Source organism: Tupaia chinensis, unplaced genomic scaffold (assembly GCF_000334495.1).
Source record: "Tupaia chinensis unplaced genomic scaffold, TupChi_1.0 Scaffold000574_1, whole genome shotgun sequence".
NCBI lineage: Eukaryota > Metazoa > Chordata > Mammalia > Scandentia > Tupaiidae > Tupaia > Tupaia belangeri.
The window spans coordinates 231,257-252,915 of record NW_006160088.1 but is presented as its reverse complement, the minus strand read 5'-3'; the positions used below and the strand labels follow the sequence as shown (position 1 = coordinate 252,915).

Genomic DNA, 21,659 nt, shown 5'->3' with positions numbered 1-21,659 from the left:
AGAGAAGAGGATAGAGAAAGATAGCAAGTGAACAATAGAGAGGATATTAGTGAGAAACAGATACGGTTTATTATCTGTTGATGATGATGTGTATAGTATTCTCAACTGGACTGGTCTGGGAAGTATTTCATGATGGGTGAAGTCTTTTAACAAGCAAAATGAGAAATAGTGATTGACTGTTTTAAAAAATTATAATAATAATAATAATTATTGGGAAATGCATGGAAAAGACATTGAATGATAAAGTGGGGAGATTGATGTCTCTGTATTGACTGACATGCATGGCATTCCCTTTTGAAAAAGCAATGGAAGTCAATGTAAAGTTATATGTAATCCAATGTAATATAAAGAAGATTATGATGATAATAAAAATAAAAAATAAATAAAAATAAAGATAGGGTCTTTACTGAGTTACAGTGAGGTCATTAGAGTGACCTCACTCATAAAGTTACTCATTCAACCCCACACAACTAGTGTCCTTATAAAAGGGGGACATTTAGATCCTAAGATAGAAAAATATGCAGGGAGAATGCCACGTGAAGATGAAGGCAGATATCAATTAAGGCGTCTACAGCCAAGGGATGCCAAAGATCACTAGCTACCACCAGAAACTGGAGTGAGGCTGGGACAGAGTCCCCCTCACAGTCTCAGAAACAACCCTCCTGCCAACACCTTGATCTTGGTTTCCCAGCCTCCAGAACTGTGAGACACCATTTCTGTTTTTGGAGCTGCTCAATCTGTGGTCTGCTGTCAGGGCAGCCCCAAGAAGCTAGTACACTGCCTGTATTCATAATGGAAGGAAGTGCCAAATTTCAGTTAGAGGTTCCTCAAAATGGGATGGAATTTATTGCTCATTCAAGATATCAGATTCTGGGTACTCAGGGTCTTTCACCTTCAGTGGTGGATGGGGTGGGCAGACTCACACATGCGGAGTCTTCAAAAAGTTCAAGGAAAATGCATACTATCAAATGAAATGAAAAAAACTATGACTGGACTTCAAAATCTATTTGCACCAAATAAACTTGTTCATACTTTAATTTCACTTTCCTATGAACTTTCTGAACCTCCCTCATATAAAAGGCCCCTGAGCTGAGTGACAGTTACACAGCAAAATTAAGAATGTTCAAGGGAAGACATCGTTGTGGACATGTCTTTCCCCCCAAATGTGGCATTGGTTGAGATCACATTTCCAATCATGTTAAGTCTTTTTCAAGTCTGTTTTGTCTGAACTCAACTTCTGGCTGGGCCATGGCTAAGCCAGGGGCTGAGTGTTAGGGCTGGGAGGAGAAAAGAGCTGGAAATTTGTGAGCTGCACATTTTTACCACTTTTTTTGGTATTATTTTATTTATGGAAAAATAGTGATAGTGGCTGACAATTTTAAAAACCTTTTCTACTTAACAAAATAAATCTTCAACCCTATTTTTATCTCTCCTCCACTTAAAATATATTTTACCACCTACTCTGGTTTCTTGTGGCAGCTCATTGGGGCTCTACAGGAAGTGTCCTCGGTCTAGCTAGGATACTTGTCAGTCATGGCCAAGCCAGGTACTAGCATCTGCACGCAGAGGTGTTTCTGAATGCCTGTGGCCTCCCCTTTGGTGAGAAAGGGATTCAAAGGCCACATCCAGGCAGGAATGTTTCTTTTTCTGTTTTCGCATCACTTTGTGCCTACCCAAACTCTGGACAAAAGCTTCATTCATCTTGATGCTCATACTATGCAGGCGCTGGCCGCCATGTGGAGCTCTGTTAGTGAACTGCTCCCACATATGGCCTCAGGAGCATCTTGTGCCCATCTTCCGAAGCTGACCAGCATGGCCAGGAATACACCCTGTTGGAAAGGCTGTCAACATTGCCCACAGTGTCACCAATGGACAGAGCCCTGTAACTGTGTCCCAGGCCCTTCCACTACCTTGGAGACTTTCCTCCAACAGCCTTCTCTGTGTCAGGCCAGAAGCCAAGGGCTCAACAATGAAGAAAACAAATCTTCAACTGTGAGGGGCTGACAGTTCACAAGATCAGCTGAGCAGTGACTATAGTACGACACAGCAGTGTGTATGAAGTCAGGTAAAGATGCTTAGACTCCCCTGAGTTCTCTCACCAACCATGACCTTGACCTCTGGACTTGATATCTGTCTTTGCAGTGTCCAGTTTTGGCAAGGACCCTGCTAAGTTGGTTTACCCAGGATTCTCCACCCTTGATATCTAATCATATTCCTCATGACTTACCCTTGGTACCTAATCACCGTGACCCACCTTCAACAAAAATCTTGTCAAATTGGTTTAACCAGAATCCCCCTCCGCCCTGATGTTTCCTCTTAGTAATTTTCTATCCACAAACTCCTGCACCTGCTGCTTGGTATAAATCCCCTGTGTCCATGCTATGTTCAGAATGGAGCCCAATTCCATACTGGCATCTCTTTTCCTCTGCTGCAATAATTCTTGGATGAAATCTGTTTTCCTGCTTTAATTGTTGTCCTTTTCTGGTTTTCCTTTAATGGAGCAGAAAAAAGAACTGAGGTCACACCTGGGAATACTCAGGGAGAACTGCTCTAAAGAGTCCAATGGGCAGAGGCAAGGAATCCAGAGAGGACTGTTAGGTTCCAGAGGGAGTACAATGTACTAGGAGAAGACTTGGAAATGAGGTTAGAGATACAGCAAGGTGGGTTTGGCATGGCTGTGAACGCAGAGCACACGAGTAGTCTGGACCTGGGCGGAAGACACAGGGGTCTGCAGTATTTATCAGGGTTTTACAGGCTGATGAGGCTGGAGTCTGATGGAGTCTTTCTCTCCTAGCCACCGATACAACAGAGTGTTCCCCACTGCTTTGAATGTGACCCCTCTGATCAAATGAAGAGAATAAGGAGAAAAAAGAGACAGCAATTCTTACCAATGATCACTGATTTCAGAATAAACAAACTGCACTTCAGTGCTGACACAAGGGACAGCAGTTAGCGTAGTGGCTATGTTGCTGGACTCCCATGTAGTCGACCATGGTTGGAGTCCCAAACCCAGTGGCTTAAAGTCATGCTGGGCAAGTGTGCATGTGTGCCCAAGATCCTGAGAGGAGAATGGAGGAGAAGGGATTGTAGCGTGGCCATCCCCCCTGGGGGGTGATTTCTCGCTTTCTGTCTCTCTGTCTCTCTCTGTCTTTCTGGTGAGTGCACATGCCCTATAGCAAAAACCTCTCTAAAAAAAAAAAAAACGAAGAATCAAAATCAACAAATTGAGACTACAAAGTCATTTTAAGGATTCTCCTCATCAGTTCAGGCTGCCATCACAAAAGACCATAGGCTCAAGTGAAGAAGCACAGTGGTTAGGGTGTCACGGGTGGTAATGGAGCCATATGGGAGGCTATGGGTTCAGATACCCAGTCCACCTGTACATGTAAGGTGCAGACTAAGAGGCTGAGGATAAGATCAAGGCACAGTGAGACCTATCTCTCTCCCTCTCTCTTTCTCTCTCTCTCTCTCTCTCTCCAAGAACTGTTGATGTAACATAGTTTATAAAAAAACTTTATAAAAGTTTATAAAACTTTATAAAAAAAAAAAAAAAAACTGCCTTACACTGGGTGACTTAAATAACAGAGGTTGATTTTCTCCCAGTCCTGGGTGCTAGAAGTCTGACATAGGACAGTAACAAATAAATAAACCTTTATAAAAAAAAAAAAAACTGCCTTACACTGGGTGACTTAAATAACAGAGGTTGATTTTCTCCCAGTCCTGGGTGCTAGAAGTCTGACATAGGACATCAGCAGGGTCAAGGTATGGAGAGAGCTCTCTTCCTGGCTTGCAGATTACTCATTGTGTCTTCACACGTCAGAGAAAATGAGCTCTGGTCTCTTCTTATTAAAAGGGGCACTAATCCCATCATGAGGGCCCCACCTTCTTGATCAAAACCAAAGTCTCTTCCCAAATCCCCCTATCTGACTATCATTGTACTGGGGGTCAGCACTTTTTAGGAATTTGGAGGTATTTGACATAGGAATTTGGTTATGTCACTGGACTCCACACACAGGCCACAGCAGACCATCTCCAAACACTTCCTGAGCACCTGCCATGTGTACATGATGGCGCCGGACACAATGAGGAGGTGTGAAGGTCTCCTTGGAGCTCCTTCAACTGTGCAGAGGGCAGAACTCACCTCTTCTGAACTCAGTCCCAGGGGAAAGTGCTGTTCCTTCCCAGGCCGCCAGTTGTGCTTCCAGCTGCACGTGTTGAAACACCCTCATCTGGCCTTGGAACTCAGATTCAGTGAGAGACACAATCACACTGCAGAGTCTGTGCTACAACCTGTTCCTGTCCCCTCACTCTGCAATCTACCCCTGCTGAAGCTTTCTTTTTTCTTTTTTATAAATGAACAAATTAAGCCTAGCTGTGGTGGTGCAGTAGGGTGCTCATGTCCACCTGAGGTCCAGTACACCTCCGAGCACCGGGGAGAACAGCTGACGAGGCTACAGTGAGAATGGCAGTATGGCAAGACCCTACCAAGGGTTTCCATCTTGCTCTCACACACACAATAAATGAAAAGTAAATTTTAAAAATTTTTAAAAAGAGATGCCTTTCACTTGCAACTCCCAATGTAAACAATCAAGAGCATACCTCAACATTTTTATGAAACCTGATTCTTATAAACCTTTCATGCATTTTTCTCAGGAATTTACCAAATGACATTGAAATTTTTTTTTGAGAGGTTTTTGCTATAGGGCACGTGTGCTCACCAGAAAGACAGAGACGGACAGAGAGACAGAAAGTGAGAAATCACCCCGCAGGGGGAAAGGCCACGCCGCAATCCCTTCTCCTCCATTCTCCTCTTGGGATCTTGGGCATGCACACGCGCCCGGCGTGAGTTTAAGCCACCGGGTCCGGGACTCGAACCACGGGTGCCTACGTGGCAGTCCAGTGACATAGTCATTACGCTAACTGCTGGTCCCGACATTGAATTATTTTACTGAACAATTTTATCCATGGTGTCCAAGGAGCAAAAATATGGTGTCCACAGATTTAGAAAGGCTGCTCTATGATCAGTTTTTAAAGAAAATAAGCCTTTAATATAAGAAAATAAGCCAGTATGCTAAGAATCAAGGCACTGTAACTTTTCTTCCAAAAACTAAATAAAACAAATTAATGACAGTAGAAAAAGGATCAGCAGAATGTCACTTAAAGGGTTACTGATAATTCTGTACAACAAACCATATTAACAAACTTGAAAATTTCATAAAAGCTCTTTGGTTGTCTAGGTCTGGTGAAATAAAGGAAAGATGGTATCATTAGCCCCACATTAAAAACAACTTGAAAAAGATTTCTCTAGAACAACATCTCCCTGATTATCCTGGAAGTTTATGGCTCTACTGGTAGGGCCAAAAAATCAAGGTTGTTAGAGTAAGATCCCCATAAAAAAAATTCAAGAATGAGGGGCCAGCAGGTGGCATAGTGGTTACATCACTGGATTCTCACACATTTGACCACGGTTTGAGTCCCAGACCCGGGGACTCACACCAGGCATATGTGCGTGCGTGCCCAGGAACCCTAGAGGAGAATAGAGAATAAGGGACTGCAACATGACCATCCCCCCTAGGGGATGATTTCTCACTTTCTATCTCTCCAGCGAGCACACACGCCCTAGAGTAAAAACCTCTAAAAAGAAAAAAATATATATCAAGAATGATAGGAATGGGGGAACGGCGTGTGGCACGAGTCCTGCAGCACAAGATGGCAGAAGCCTTGGCAACCGGAGCCAGCGGAGAAGAGGTGGCAGCGATGGCAGTGGTGGCAGAAATGTCCTCAGGCCGGGCAGGCTGGTCTCAGGGCCAAGGCTTCCCTAACTACCTGCTCTTCAAGCCCCAGGCTTTGGGCCTCAAACACAGCTGGTGGCTGACGGGCTTCTCTGGTATGAAGGGCTGAGGCTGCAAGGTCCCCCAAGAAACACTGCTCAAACTCTTGGCGAGACTGACAGAGCCTGAGGGGCCACCCCCGGCTAGGCCGGGACCTGGTGGGAGGCCAAGACAAGGCGGCCCAAGAAGCCGGCCAACCAACTGGGGCGGGTCCCAGTACAACCTTTCCAGCCCTGGGCATTGGAATGGACGCCTGCCACTGGTGCAAACCACAGACTTCTACCCCTTGGTGGAAGATCCCTACATGATGGGGCGCATAGCTTGTGCCAACGTGCTTAGTGACCTCCATGCCATGGGCATTACTGAATGTGACAATATGTTAATGTTGCTCAGTGTCAGCCAGAGTATGAGCAAGGAAGAACAAGAAAAGGTAACATCACTCCTGATTAAAGGCTTTCAGGATGCTGCTGAAAAAGGATAGACTACAGTGACTGATGGACAGACAGTGGTCAACCCTTGGACATCATTGGTGGAGTTGCCACTGTAGTATGTCAGCCAAATGAATTCATAATGCCTGACAGTGCAGTTGTTGGGGATGTGCTTGTGTTAACCAAAACTTTAGGAACCCAAGTTGCTGCCAATACCCACCACTGACTGAATAATACTGAAAGATGGAATAAAGTAAAGATGGTGGTCTCCAGAGAAGAGGTTGAGCTGGCCTATCAGGAAGCCATATTCAATATGGCTACCCTAAATAGACCAATGGCTGGATAATCCTGAAAGATGGAATAAGGTAAAGATGGTGGTCTCCAGAAATGAAGTTGAGCTGGCCTATCAGGAAGCCATGTTCAATACGGCTACCCTAAATAGAACTGCTGCTGGATTGATGCACATTAATGCCCATGCAGCCACTGATATAACAGGCTTTGGCATCCTAGTACATTCTCAGAACCTGGCAAAACAACAAAGAAATGAGGCATCCTTTGTCATTCATAATCTGTCCATCATTGCCAAGATGGCTGCCATCAGCAAGGCTAGTGGAAGGTTTAGACTCCTTCAAGGAACCTCAACTGAAACCTCAGGGGGGTTACTGATTTGTCTGTCAAGAGATCAAGCAGCTCACTTTTGTTCTAAAATCAATCTTCCAAGTATGGAGAAGGTCACCAAGCATGGATCGTGGGCAAAAAAGGGAAAACAGACAGCCTGGATCATTTACAAGTTTCGAGTTACTGAGGTCCTACCTCGTGGGGACACTGCTGCCACTCCTGCTCCTGACCATTCTAATGCTTCCTCTGAACCTAATGCATGAGATAGAAAAACAGGAATGGTTTGGACCTTTGAGTCCTTGTACACAATCGTGGGCAATTCTCAAGAGCTGACTTTAAGAAATTTCCAAAACGTCTGCCTGCATAGTGGTTCCAGCTGGCCTTTCTAAATGATTTGTCTGAGTCCATCAAAAGCTGCCTCTATGTACATTCCAAAGCTGGAAGTAAAGTTTTGAACTTTGAGGGGACGTGTGTTCATCTCTTGGGTAGAAAAGGAATAGAGAAATCTGTTTCTTCTTTCTAAAGCAAGATGAGGGATTATTCTTTGCACTGGGTTGATTCATTTCTGCGCAGGGCATAAAATTATTTATTAAAATTACATACAAAAAAAGCAAATTGGAAAATTGGAAAAAAAGATATTAGATAAGAAGGAAATGAGTTTGGACCAATATTGTTGATAAATCTAAATTGTTAAGGGAGGTCTTACAGTGCGATGTCAAATTCTTATTAGAGTTTTCTGAAGTCCTGGCTCTTTCCTGCTCTGGACAAGAATTGAGCAGCTTGTCCAATGACTGGGAAAGGAGGACCTGCACCATCTGACTTGGTCTCTTTTAATGACGTCTCTCCCTCTAAACCTCATTAAGGACCGGGAGAGGCAGAGCAAGCCCCAGAGCCCAGGTCTTGGTGGTCTTTAAGGTCTGAAGATTCCTGGTGATTTAATTAATGAATAATTTCTAGGTAAATAAATAAAAGGGACTTTACTGGGGGAAAAAAAAAGAATGATAGGAATGCAGTGTCCAAAGGCACAGAGTTAGAGAGGAAGAGAAAACTTAAAGCAAGGGTATATGATCAGATTTCAACTTACATGAACTATCCTAAGAGGCAATGAAAGCAATATTCAGATTTGTTTTCTAGAGTTTTTATTCTTTTTCAAGTTTTTATTTCTTTCATGATTGAGAGAGAGAAGCACCCTCAACAAGGTCCAATGCCACAATCCCCTTCCCAGTCCTCCCATCCACCCAAGATAATGGACACTCCCCTGCCCCCCGTATGTACAGGTAGACCAGGGAATTGAACTCACAATTTCCATATGAATCCAACTTCACTTCTATAGCACATTACCACTGAGCCACAGATTGGCCCAATGTTCAGACTTGATTATGCTGCTTGAATTCATCTTACTCCTACATGGTCTCTTGACAAACAAGTTTGGCAATCTCTAAGAGGGTGACCCAGAACTCCTGATGCCGGCCTCCCCTGCCTCTCTAGCCTCCGGACACTTATTCCTTTTCTTTTCTAGCCAGATCCTGCCCTCTCTGCCTTTGCATTTTTCTTTCCCTCTTAGCCCCAAGTCCTCTCCTCTATGAAGACACCTCTGGCCATCCCTGTCCACCGTCAGTGTGTTCAGAGAAACAGAAATGTACTTCAGTGCTGCAGGAGCCCAGCAGGGAAGTGATGGTCCTCCAACCCTGTGCATACAATGCTCTGTGGGTGAGATGGAAATGGTTTTCGATGATCTGTTTATTGAATTTGTCCACTTTGCTGCTTCCTCCACATTAGCAGGATGATGAACATGGCTAACTGGGTTTCCAGGGAGAACATACGTGCTGCTCAGGAGAGAAGGGGAGCCTGAGCAGATGCAGGGTCTAGGGGTGCTCCCTGCCCTAGAGGACAATTACAGAGCTCACCACATGCACCATGTGCCCAGGGTCGCCAGTACTTACTTATAACCTCTCACACTGGGGGAGTGGAGGAAGCTAGAGTAGAAAGTGAGCTGTACATCTCCAGGCATGTACCTGTGGCTCCCAGCAACCTTCCCAGGGTCTGCAGAAGATGGTGCTTGGGGGTGGGGGGGATGTATACAGTCTGAACTTTTAGGGACCTGGACCCTCCCTGTTCCTGGGGCATAAGGCCACTAGCCTTCTCCTGTTGTGCACCCTCCCACACACATCTTTCTGCTCTGGTAACTCTGGCCCAACCTTCGTTGTCCATTTCTCAGCCAAGTTATTCCTTTACTTGCTACTCATGGCACCCACTGTATTATAGTGTTCTAATTTAGTTGACTGGGTGGCATTTTATTAATTCTTTGTACAAATGCTGGAACACCGCCCACCTTTCCCACTAGTGAAAGATGGCAGGACCATCTTCTGTAGAATCAACACTATTATGTCTGCTGATGCACAGAGCTTGGCAAATGGAAGCCCAGTAGAGAGCTGTGAATGAACAGATGAGAAAGGATGATGCTATGTCTCTAAGAGCCAAATTATGCCTGTAATTTGGATACATTTTCTTACTTGAAAACAAATGCTTGGTTTCTATGGCCTCTCCTCAGGATGAAACTGCTTTACAAAAATTTTCAATGCTTTAGGTATTTTGGTCTTATATACATTTCTTAAGGCTTCAATCATTTCTTGGAAGAAATAGAACCTGGTTTATTTCAATGGAGAGGAAGCACTATCAACATTTTCACCCCCTCCTGTTCACAGAAAGGAGACTGGTGGGTGAGTAGCGGCAAAGTGTGCTTGTGAAGAGTTCCAGAAACATAAGCCTGGCCACTTTCCCTTCTACACAAAGCTGCAAAGGCAGCCTTGTAGCTTTCTGTACCAGTGGGAGATTTTCTGTCACACTCTGCATTCTCTATTATCTCTCTTGAAAATGGGATTTTAAAAAGCCTGCAGAATCACTAAAAGATATGTTTTCATAAGTCCTTTACCTCAATAGTGTAAGAAAGTGCAAAGAAGAATAAATGCACTCATATGTTACCCCCAACTCCATGCTGGGAGGGAATGGGCAGCCATGGGCTTGCATTCGAATCTAAAATTTCACCAGGGACATGTTTTTCATTTGGGGAGCTTTGCTTAACAGAGTAAAATATACTAACAAAATGTTTACGACAAATGCCAGGGATCAACATATTTGGTCTAAAGGGCCACTTACAATGAATTATTCTTCTCAGCTTTGACCACCACCTGCCCCGACATACGGCATTTCTCTAAGGTTATCATTTTTGTGTGAGTTAATCTGAACTGTTGGATCAGTAAGAAAATGTCTTCATTCAGAAGTCAAGAACAGGACTTCCCCCACTCACCTCAGGGCCCGTGAGACTCAGCAGGTACTATCTAGGATGCGTAGTCTCCAGTATGCAGCCATGTCAAAGTCCTCTCCTACAGATGTGAAAACAAGAAAATCACATGATGTTGGCCACAGAGCAGGCACTCGGGCATAAACCTGCCCATTGCATGGGCATTCACCTCTGGGTATCTTCAAGATGGGAAGTAACCAATTCACCCATCATCAACTACTGCATCCTGCCACAAAGCTTCGGATAGGGAAGGACCTGAAGAAAAAAGGCCTCCACCTCAGGCTAAATCCACCAACACAAGGCAGTTTTCTGCCTTTCGCAAAGGCAAGGAAGGGCTTCTATATTTTGTATGAGATCAGGAATCAGACTACCAGAAGAGAGAAAAGAAAATGAAAAGGATAATGAGGAAGTTGTCTTTGCCACTGTCCAGATGGTATCCTGTTCAGGGCAGTTGCACCTTTCTGAGCCCACTGCCTGCTGTTCCCAACCAAGGCTCTGCATAGGCTGCAAAGTGTCATTTGGGCACAACGGACTTTCTCATCTTTCCTTTGTCTGCATATACTGATTCCTCAGTTGGGAACGGGCTTGACCATCTCAAAACAGGTACAGCCCATGACGGATACAAATACCAGAGTGTGTAAACACAAGTAATTTGGGAACTTAAGATGTGGCGTGCACCTTCTCACCGTGACTTAGAGAATACCACGCTAACCAGGTCACACTCATTGCCTCCATCCTCTGGGCCTCATGCTCACTAAAAACTGCACCACAATTTGAGCCTATTACCTGACAGTGTGAATCCCCTGGAAGTGAAGGATGAGAAGGAAAGGATTTGGACCAGTCAGCATGCATTCATCACCCCTGGAAGGTTAGCAGGGTGTTGTGGGGTTGGTATAGACCCTGTGAAGACCATGTTAGGGGTCTATGGCCTTTGCTTACTTCTGGATGATCTCAGAAAACCTTTTTTCTCTCCCAACTCAAGTTCTAATTTTTAAAAAAATCTATAAATGTATTTATTTCTCCCATGAGCAAGAGAAACAGGAGAGAGAGAGAGAGAAAGGGTGTATCCCCAACAGGATCCTCATGCCATGATTCACCCCCTGCCTCAGTCAGTCCCAGATCATGGGCACATGTGTACATGGAGTATCCATAGAGGTCTCCATTCACAAACCCAGCATGCTCCTATGTGAGCCAGCCTCATAAAGTGTTGCATTCCTGTAGAGCCATTGTCCAGTCCCTCAGGCTTTCTTTCTTTTTTTTCTTTTTTTTCTTTTTTTTTTTTTTTGGACAGGTTTTTGCTATAGGGTGGATGCACTTTCCAGAAAGACCGGGAGACAGAAAGTGAAAAATCACCCCCCAGGGGGGATGACCATGCCCACAGTCCCTTCTCCTCCATTCTCCTCTTGGGATCCTGGGCACACACACACACGTGCCCAGAATGAGTTTAAGCCACTGGGTCCAGGACTCAAACCACAGTTGACTGCATGGGAGTCCAACAACATAGCCGTTGCGTCAACTGCTGGTACCTCAGGTTCTCATTTTTAAGAGTAGACTACAATGCCCACTCTGAAGACTGACATGAGGAGTAAATGAAATAATGTTCAAGGCACACAGTAGATGATCAATAAATATTAGCTTCCTTTCTTTCCATGAGCATTACAAAAACACACACACAAAAATCCTGTCCATCAAGAATATGACATCATTTGAAAGTAAAACAATGGTCTATAAGCTACAAAAAAGCTATGACTCTTTTCATATCCTTGGGAACTTTTTTCCTTGATATTGCCCTTTCACTCATTTCTATAATAACAGATTATAATTTTACTACAAGATCAGCAATTGGAGAGGAAAAGAGAAAATTCGTATTTTCTCTCAATACCAGCCTAAAGAATGCCTAAAAAGGCATAATGGGCATACATTATCTTCTTCAGCCAAAGGCTAAGGACCCTCTCCCTTGACAAGTAACATCTCTCCCCAGTCTTTATATCTAAACAAAAATTCAAATGAAATAGATTTTTATCTTTCCTCATAGACTCCATTTTGTCATCCAAGAAGTTATCTTTACAAGGCCTCGTAGTTTTAAAGTTCAACATAGACTTGTTATATAATTGTTTAGCCACTTCAAATGTATTTGAGAACTTCTGAGGACATAGTCAAATACTGACTACCTGTAGACTTTAGTCAGTCTTCCTGTTGAGTCACATACTCAGTTTGCATGAATTTGCATGAACAGGATATAATCCTCTAGCAAGCCCTGCATCCTGTAGTCTCAGGGGTGGCTTCAGAGAGTACTCAACCCACAGGGAATGGGAAAGAGAACCATTATCCTAGGGATGAAGATCTGCATCAGGAAGCTTTGAGGAAGAAACAGGCCTCAGAGCTTGGTTGAGCAGAGCTCAATTCAGACATTGCCCCTCTGTTGAGACAAGCCAATCAACTGGTAGGAGTATGGCTGTTGGCACTCTGCTAATTACCAACCTCAAGATATCACCTATTATCTATTGAAGATATTTCATAGTTTTATCAACAGTACTAGGGAGAAATGTTCACCTGTTGAAATATCCTTTTTGTAAGACAAATAATAATGTGATTGAATGTATGAAAGAAAATAAAATGAAAAAAAAAATCACTCTCAAAAAAAAGATATCACCTATCATCCAGAGTAACTGCCAGTGGTTCAGAGCAGGTGACACTAGAGAAGGATTAGAAATAGACTTGAAAGTCAGGCAGCCTGCATTTGAATCCTGGTTCTTTGTACCAACAAAGAAATTGAACTTTGTACCAACAAGTTATTGAACTTCTCGGTACCTCAATTTCCTCACCTGTGAAATAGAAATAATATCAGAAAGACCAATCCTTGCCGTCTCCAACATGTATCATTACTTTGGATTGTGCACATTTGGTTAATTTGAAATATTTATTGAATTGTCATCAACTATCTTTTCTCAATGCAGTATTCTATAAGCCAATCCACCTAGTTCATGTCCTCTTACATCTGTTAACCCGATTTGGTCATGACACAAAATATACATGTTTCAAAAAAACTATACTATAGCCCACCCACAAATATGTATAGCTATTCTATGCAAATTTTAAATTACAATTAAAAATTATTATTTAAAAAAATGGACCAGCTCAGTGGCACACAGGTAACACATTATTCAAATGAAGTTGGATCCATATGTAAGATCCTGGGTTCGGTTTCGCAGCCAGCCTGTACATGCTGGGCATGTGCCCATGATCTTGGCTGAGTGGGAAGGCTGCAGAGGCAGCAGGGATCATGGCATGAGACCCTGTTGAGGTTGCTTGTCTTTCTGTCTCTCTGCTCCTGCTCCCTCTAGCTCGTCCTCATGAAAATAATAATAATAACAAATTTAGGGAGGAAATAAAAGAGAAGCCCATAAAGGCAGCTGTAAAAGAAGTTTCAGATATCCTTGGCTGCACAAGAGGCTTTACTCATGAGTACAGTGCATGTTAGAAATGAGCACTCCAGTGCATTAGGGGCCTATTACTATGTACTTTAGAGATATTTTCCTCACTTGCATGAACAGGGGATAAGCCTCTAGCAAACCTTGCATCTTGTAGCCTCAGGGATGGCTTCAGGGACAACTACAGAATGCAGAGGCTTGGTCCTAGCTTCGACAGCTGGACTAAAAATGCCAGTTGCCCAAAGCCACTTATGAGGGTAATAGAACCACATTTCTGGAATTTGGTTACATCTGACCTTCCCAGCTAGGTGAAGTCAGACCACCTGAAGGAAAAGAGGTAGTACAACATCTATAAAGTCGATATAGTAAGAGTTGTTTGTGTAAAGGATATCTTCTGCCATATGGCAAAAACCTGCCCTGCCTGAGGCATCAACCCAGCCCCTCTCCCCAATAGCCACTTTATTATCTACAAAAAAAAAAAAAAAAAAGAAGAAGAAGAAGAACTGTGTTTGACCAATTTAGCTTCCATCAACATTAACTCATCCATCAGTCCCTGCCGACATCATCCTCTTCCTAGTCACATCTGCTGCTCTATGTCAACAGATGTAAGAGGCAGAAATGGTCCACTGGACTGGTCTGAGATGTATTTCATGATGAGTAAGTTATCTTTACAAGCCAAATGATGTACAGCAACCAAATGTTTAAAAAAAATAAAATAATAAAAATAAAATTAATTCTTTTAAAAAACAGGGAGGCTTTGCCAAAAAAAAAAAAAAATTAAAAAATAAAAAAGGTCTGGCCAGCATGCTATACCCAGCAAGGGTGACATTTGGACCCAAAAAAAGTAGCACACCAACCCCCACTTATTCCACAATAAGCTCTCCTCTACCCCTAACAACGAACAATCTTTCTTCTCCAAAATGCCCCTCAAGTGCTTGCCTGTCACTTTATGGCCAGCCATAAACTGCCAAGTGCAGCCAAAAATCAATCAGAAAGCCTCCCTTTCTTCTAAAACTGCCATCATGAGAGAATGTTTGCTGATTAGTCCTAGGCCCATCTTCCTCTTTTTACTCTAGAAAACTCACTCTCCTCTCTAGCATCTTCGAATTCTGCTGCAGGAAAGCCATGGCAGACAGATTCCCTGTGTCAATTTTTTTAAGTAAATGGCCTTTGTTAATTTTGTCTCAGATTTAGTTTGGCTTTGACAAAAGCCTGGGCAAAGCAAGAAGTTGACTCAGCAGAATGTGTAAGAGGCAGAAAAATACAGGAAGTGAGGGAATCTCCAGAGTGTCCAGGGCAGCAACAGTGAGATATCCCCCAGTGAGAAGGTTTTCCTGCTGGGGCCAGCAATCAAAGAACCTGGGGACACAGAAGAGGGCAACTCCAGGAACACCCTGTGTGGCTCTTTTCTGCACAAAGAGTACCAGGGAAGCAGTCAAGATTTTCTAATTGAATTACATAATGAGGCTTAGCTGACTAACATAATAAAATTTTATACAGTTTATTTATTACAGGAAGTGTTTTCATAGGTGTTTACTAAGGTTTGTATCATTTCTGTTGGGCTCTGGAGTCCAGTGCTCAGTCTCTGCCCTTTAGAGAGGCAATGAGCCACACCCTCCATCTTTGAGTTCCTTATAACTACCACCAGATGAGATGGCCCTTCTAGGTGGGAGAGCCTCTTCTCCTCACTAGGAGCTGGACACACAGGAACAAACACTCCTGCAATAACCAAAGAAAGGACAAAGAAGGAATTGATAATGTTAATTGGTTTAGGACACACAGAAGGTCACAGCTTCCAATGTAATCCTTTTAAATTAATTCCAAAAGTATATGCTGGTCTCTTGCATACTCAACCCCAAAGTAAATGTTCCAGAAGATTAAGATGAGCATATCTTGGGCCCTCTCACCTTGAGGAAACACAGACCCCAGGGGGAAAATATTTGCAAGAAATGGGTGAAAAAGACATGTGACACCATATAAAAGTGTGGTACCAGCCAAAAAGCTATAAAAATTATGACAGATAAGAGTGTTTTCACACTGTCATTTTGTGAGCACACTCTGTTTGCACGCTCACTATCTGCCAGATGCTGAGAGACCAATACGAGGGGACACAGTCCCTGCCCTCGACGAGTCAGAGCACACTGGACTTGGGACAGAGGCACAGCTCTCTCCACCCCCCAAGGGAAGTACAAAGTGTACTAAGCGCAGAGCTCCAAGATCACCCTAACAGTCCTGTTCCACCAATGCCTGACCTCCACTGAGGCTACACTGGTGATATGTGAAGGAACTGGATAAGAACAGTGGTCTCTAAGGTCCTTTCTAGTTCTGGGGTCCTGTGATTGATTCCACAGATAAGAAAGAGTCGATCAGGCCAGGCACTCTGTCTGAAAACAGGCAAAGGTAGGGCATGTCTATAACTCCTCAAAAAAAAATAGGCCAGTCCTTCCCTAAACCACAGGCGCTAGCCCCAGTGGGCAGAAGTCTGGACTGCCTTGCTGCCAGTTTCCTTTGGGTTTGGCCACTGAGAAGCAATGACAGAACATCAGAGGACAGGGGAAGAGGTCAGGGTATTTGACTCCAGACTCCCTCCTTGCTTCTCTTGGTCAAAACCACATTTCTCTGCTAAGGTCCTACATGGGCAGCACCTTGTGGCATAGCTACACTTCCTAGCAGGTTCTGGGTTCTGTGGCTTCTTCAGGTGATAGCATGGTCTTCCATTGTCACTATTCTTAAGTGCTTCATTCTATCAACTATTTAAGGAAGTCTGTTTATCAGCAGTGGAGCAATCTCTACGTGTCAAACACTATGCTCTTCACATGCATTTTCTTAACTAACTTCACAATGACTTTGTATCACTGTTATTTCTGCTTTAAAGTTGAACAACTGAGGCTTAGTGATGTTGAATAAACTGTCCAACTGTAGATATCCTAATAATTGACTTCTATGGTTTATGATGGATCACATCCATGGATGGATATTTCAAAATGCCTTTGCCAATTTCACAACATAAAATGTCCTATCCTAGTTAATGGGAAAATTTAAGAGCAAGTGGAAGATACAGTCCTAGCCTAGCAGAAGTCCCAATCTTGGAGTCAAAGAAAATAAAAAGCTCTGCAGAGAAGAGGAACAGGGACACTAATGGCACACATAGAACTGAAAATTGGAGGAAAATAAACACACATTCTAGCATTTAGACAATTGGTCCCAGGAGGGAGGTATATAATGATTAAAAGTATGAATGGTATGGGCTGTCCCTATAGCACAGGGAATGAGTCAGAGGGGGTCAGATCCCACATGGTCAACTACAGTTTGAAGCCCAGCACCAGTGGTTTTAACAACACACCAGGCTCGTATGTGCTTGTGCCCAAAATCCTGATGAGAAGGAGAGGTGGAGAAACTGTAGCATGACCATCCATTTTAGAAATGATTTCTCTCTCTTTCTCATGAACACACGCACCCTATGGCAATTTAAAAAAAAAAAAAGGATGGAAAATAATCTTTTTCCAAAAAATACTGGATTGTCAGAAAAGTCATGATGCATTTTTGGATAGAAAAAAAAATACATAATGACTTTCCTGACAACCTGATATACATACACAATAACAAACCATGGCTGTCCAGACATGAAATTCAAAAGCATACACAATTTGTCAATACAGCGGAAGTGACTCTTCTAGAGACCGCCGTATCTGCAGGATGATCTCCTGAGAGCAAACCTTCACTCTGTGGCATACAGAGTACCCTCATCCTAATATTTCTCTAGTTGTGGGAAAACTCTCCCCATGGATGATAACCCCAAAAATCTACAGAAGAGCTGAGTCCATTATTACACTGTTAACAGAAGTACCTGAGACTGAGTGATTTAATAAAGAGAAAAAGGTTATTCGGCTCACAGTTTGGAGCACCAAGGTTCAGGGGTCAATTTCTGGTGAAGTTACAACACAGGGAAGGGCAGGATACTGAGCAGAGCAACTGTACATAAGTTTCATTTTGTTCTGATTTGTTGCCACATCGCTTCTTACTGTCTCATTTCCTCCCCATATAAACACACTAGAATTCCCAGAAGACCCCACCCTCACAACATTATCTCACTCAAAGACCTCACCTGGATCACCAGGAGATTATTTTTGTTTAACACTTTTATCAGCAAGCCCCAACATGTGAACTTTTTCCATGCAAATGGAAACCAAAAACAAGCTGGAGTTATGATAGAGATATCAGACAAAATAGACTTTAAGACAAAAAATGTAAGAAGAGACAAAGAACATTATATAGTACTGAAAGGACTTGTTCACCAAGAGGATACAATACTTAAAAATATCAATGCACCCAACACTGGGGCACCATAATACATGAAGAAGAGACTGTTAGATCTCATGGGAGAGATAAACTGTAATACAATAATCATTGGGGATCTCAACATCCCAATACCTCTTCTGGACAGATCCATCTAGACAAAAAGCAAACAAAGAGATACAAGATCTAAATGATACTATAAATGAAATGGACTTGACAAATATCTACAGAATATTCCACCCAGCAATCACAAAATACACATTTTTCTCACCCCATATGGAACATTTTTGATTGACCACATGATAGGGCACAAAATAAGCCTTTACAAATTCAAATGTATAGAAATTATATCAAGCATCTTTTTTGACCAAGGTGGAATCAAACTTGAAGTCAACTACAGAAAGAGACTTTGAAAATATACAAACACATGGAAACTGAACAATCTACTCCTGAATGACTTTATGACTACAGAAGAAATTAAGACTGAAATCCAAAGTTCCTAGTAACCAATGATAATAAACAAACAAGTGTTTATAACCAATGGGATGCAGCAAAAGCAGCTATACAAGGGAAGTTCATAGCAATTAGCTCCCACAAGGAAAAAATAGAAAGGTGGCAGATAAACAACTCAAGGAACTGGAAAATCAATAACAACAACAAATTCCAGGAGAAAAGAAATAATAAAGGTTTGAGAAGAAATAAATGATACTGGATCACCAGGAGATTATTTTTGTTTAACACTTTTATCAGCAAGCCCCAACATGTGAACTTTTTCCATGCAAATGGAAACCAAAAACAAGCTGGAGTTATGATAGAGATATCAGACAAAATAGACTTTAAGACAAAAAATGTAAGAAGAGACAAAGAACATTATATAGTACTGAAAGGACTTGTTCACCAAGAGGATACAATACTTAAAAATATCAATGCACCCAACACCGGAGCACCATAATACATGAAGAAGAGACTGTTAGATCTCATGGGAGAGATAAACTGTAATACAATAATCATTGGGGATCTCAACATCCCAATACCTCTTCTGGACAGATCCATCTAGACAAAAAGCAAACAAAGAGATACAAGATCTAAATGATACTATAAATGAAATGGACTTGACAAATATCTACAGAATATTCCACCCAGCAATCACAAAATACACATTTTTCTCACCCCATATGGAACATTTTTGATTGACCACATGATAGGGCACAAAATAAGCCTTTACAAATTCAAATGTATAGAAATTATATCAAGCATCTTTTTTGACCAAGGTGGAATCAAACTTGAAGTCAACTACAGAAAGAGACTTTGAAAATATACAAACACATGGAAACTGAACAATCTACTCCTGAATGACTTTATGACTACAGAAGAAATTAAGACTGAAATCCAAAGTTCCTAGTAACCAATGATAATAAACAAGCAAGTGTTTATAACCAATGGGATGCAGCAAAAGCAGCCATACAAGGGAAGTTCATAGCAATTAGCTCCCACAAGGAAAAAACAGAAAGGTGGCAGATAAACAACTCAAGGAACTGGAAAATCAATAACAACAACAAATTCCAGGAGAAAAGAAATAATAAAGGTTTGAGAAGAAATAAATGATAAAGAGAATGAAAGAACTACATAGAAAATAAATGAAACCAAAAGCTGGTTCTTTTTAAAGATAAACAAAATTGACACATCATTAGCTAGATCAATCAAGAAAAATAAAGAAAGGAACCAGATAAATCAAATCAGCAAGGAAACAGGCATTCTTACAATGGACATAACAAAGCATCATCAGAGAATACTATGAGTGATTATATTCCAACAAACAAGAAAATGTAGATGAGATGGACAAATCTCTGGACATGTATAACTTACCAAGATGGAATCCGGAAGAAACAGAAAGCCTGAGACAATCCATAACAAGCAATGAGATTGAATCAGTAACAGTATTCCAACAAAGAAAAGCCCAGGTCCCAATGGCTTTACTTCTGAATTCTACAAAACCTTTAAAGAAGAACTAGCCCCAATTCTCAAATTATTTCTAAATATTCAAAAAGGAGAAACCCTCTCAATTTCATTCTATGAAGCTTTATCATCCTGATTTCAAAAACAGTCAAGGACATAACAAAGAAAATTCCAGGTCAATATCCCTGATGAATACAGATGCAAAAATTCTCAACAAGATACTAGCAAGTCATATCCAACAAAACATTAAAAAGATTATACACCATGACCAGATAGGATTTATTCCTGAGATGCAAGGATGATTCAACATACACAAAACAATAAATGTAATATATCACATTAACAAAAGGAAAGCTAAAAACCATATGATCATATCAATCAATGCAGAAAAAGCATTAAATAAAATATAACATTCCCTCATGATTAAGACTCTTAGCAAAAAAGGTGCATTCTTCAATACAGTAAAAGCCATCTATAACAAACTCATAGGTAATACACTGAATGGGGAAAAACTGAAAGCTTTTCCACTAAAAACTGTTACAAGATAAGGCTGCCCACTTTCTCCACTCCTCTTCAACATAGTACTGGAAGTTATAGCAAATATAGTCAGACAAGAGAGTCAAATAAAAGGCATTCAAATAGGAACAGAAGTGAAATTATCTCTAATTGCAGATGAGATGATTCTACATAGAGAAAATCCAAAAAGAATTCACAAAAATAATCCTGGAAGTGATAAACACAGTAAAGTGACAGGATACAAAATTAACATACAAAAAGCTATATAGCATTTTTTATACATCAACAGTGGACAAACTGAGACACAACTAAAAAAAGAAATCTCATTTACAATAGCCACAAAAGCAGTGAGAGGAATAAACCGAACCAAAGAAGTCAAAGACTTCTACAAGGAAAACTATGAAACACTTGAAAAGGAAGTTTAAAGGGATACAAAAAGTGGGAAAACATCCCGTGTTCCTGCATTGAGAGAATTAAAACAATCAAGATGTCAATCCTACACAATTTTATCTATAAATTCTATGCAATTCCAATCAAACTAACAGAGATATTCCTCACAGAGATAGAAAAAAAATCATAAAATTTGCCTGGAATCATAAAAGACCATGTATCACCAAAGCAATACTGTGCAAGAGGTATTAAAGTAGGAGGTATCTCACTTCCTCACCTCAAAAAATATTATAAAGCTGTGATAATCAAAACAACATGGTCCCTGGAGTGATTCCGTCCTGCGCGGCTGTTTTCGGTAGCCGTAGTCGTTTACCTCCATCCGCCTTCTCGCCCACCCAAGTGCTGCCACATGGAAGATTCGATGGACATGGACAGGAGCCCCCTGAGGCTCCAGAACTATCTTTTCGGTTGTGAACTAAAGGCCGACAAAGATTATCACTTTAAAGTGGATATTGATGAAAATGAACACCAGTTATCTTTAAGAACTGTCAGTTTAGGGGCTGGTGCAAAGGATGAATTGCACATTGTCGAAGCAGAGGCAATGAATTATGAAGGCAGTCCAATTAAAGTAACACTGGCAACACTGAAAATGTCTGTACAGCCAACGGTTTCCCTTAGAGGCTTTGAAATAACACCACCTGTGGTCTTAAGGTTGAAGTGTGGTTCAGGGCCTGTGCATATTAGTGGACAGCACTTAGTAGCTGTGGAGGAGGATACAGAGTCAGGAGAAGAAGAGGAAGAGGACATGAAACTCTTAAGTATATCTGGAAAGCGATCTGCCCCTGGAGGTGGAAGCAAGGTTCCACAGAAAAAAGTAAAACTTGCTGCTGAC

At 41.8% G+C, this 21,659-nt stretch overlaps 1 protein-coding gene and 1 pseudogene across 2 annotated transcripts in view; one reads left to right on the top strand and one right to left on the bottom strand.

Moving 5' to 3' along the window:
* B3GALT5 (beta-1,3-galactosyltransferase 5) overlaps positions 1-21,659 on the bottom strand; it is a 53,545-nt gene that overhangs the window by 12,823 nt on the left and 19,063 nt on the right. For both annotated transcript variants that reach the window (XM_006158161.3, XM_006158163.3), the window contains one exon: positions 10,185-10,260. The gene's annotated coding sequence lies outside the window, so the exon portion shown is untranslated. The remainder of the gene's footprint in view (positions 1-10,184; positions 10,261-21,659) is intronic.
* Positions 5,710-7,140, top strand: LOC102493181 (selenide, water dikinase 2-like; annotated as a pseudogene).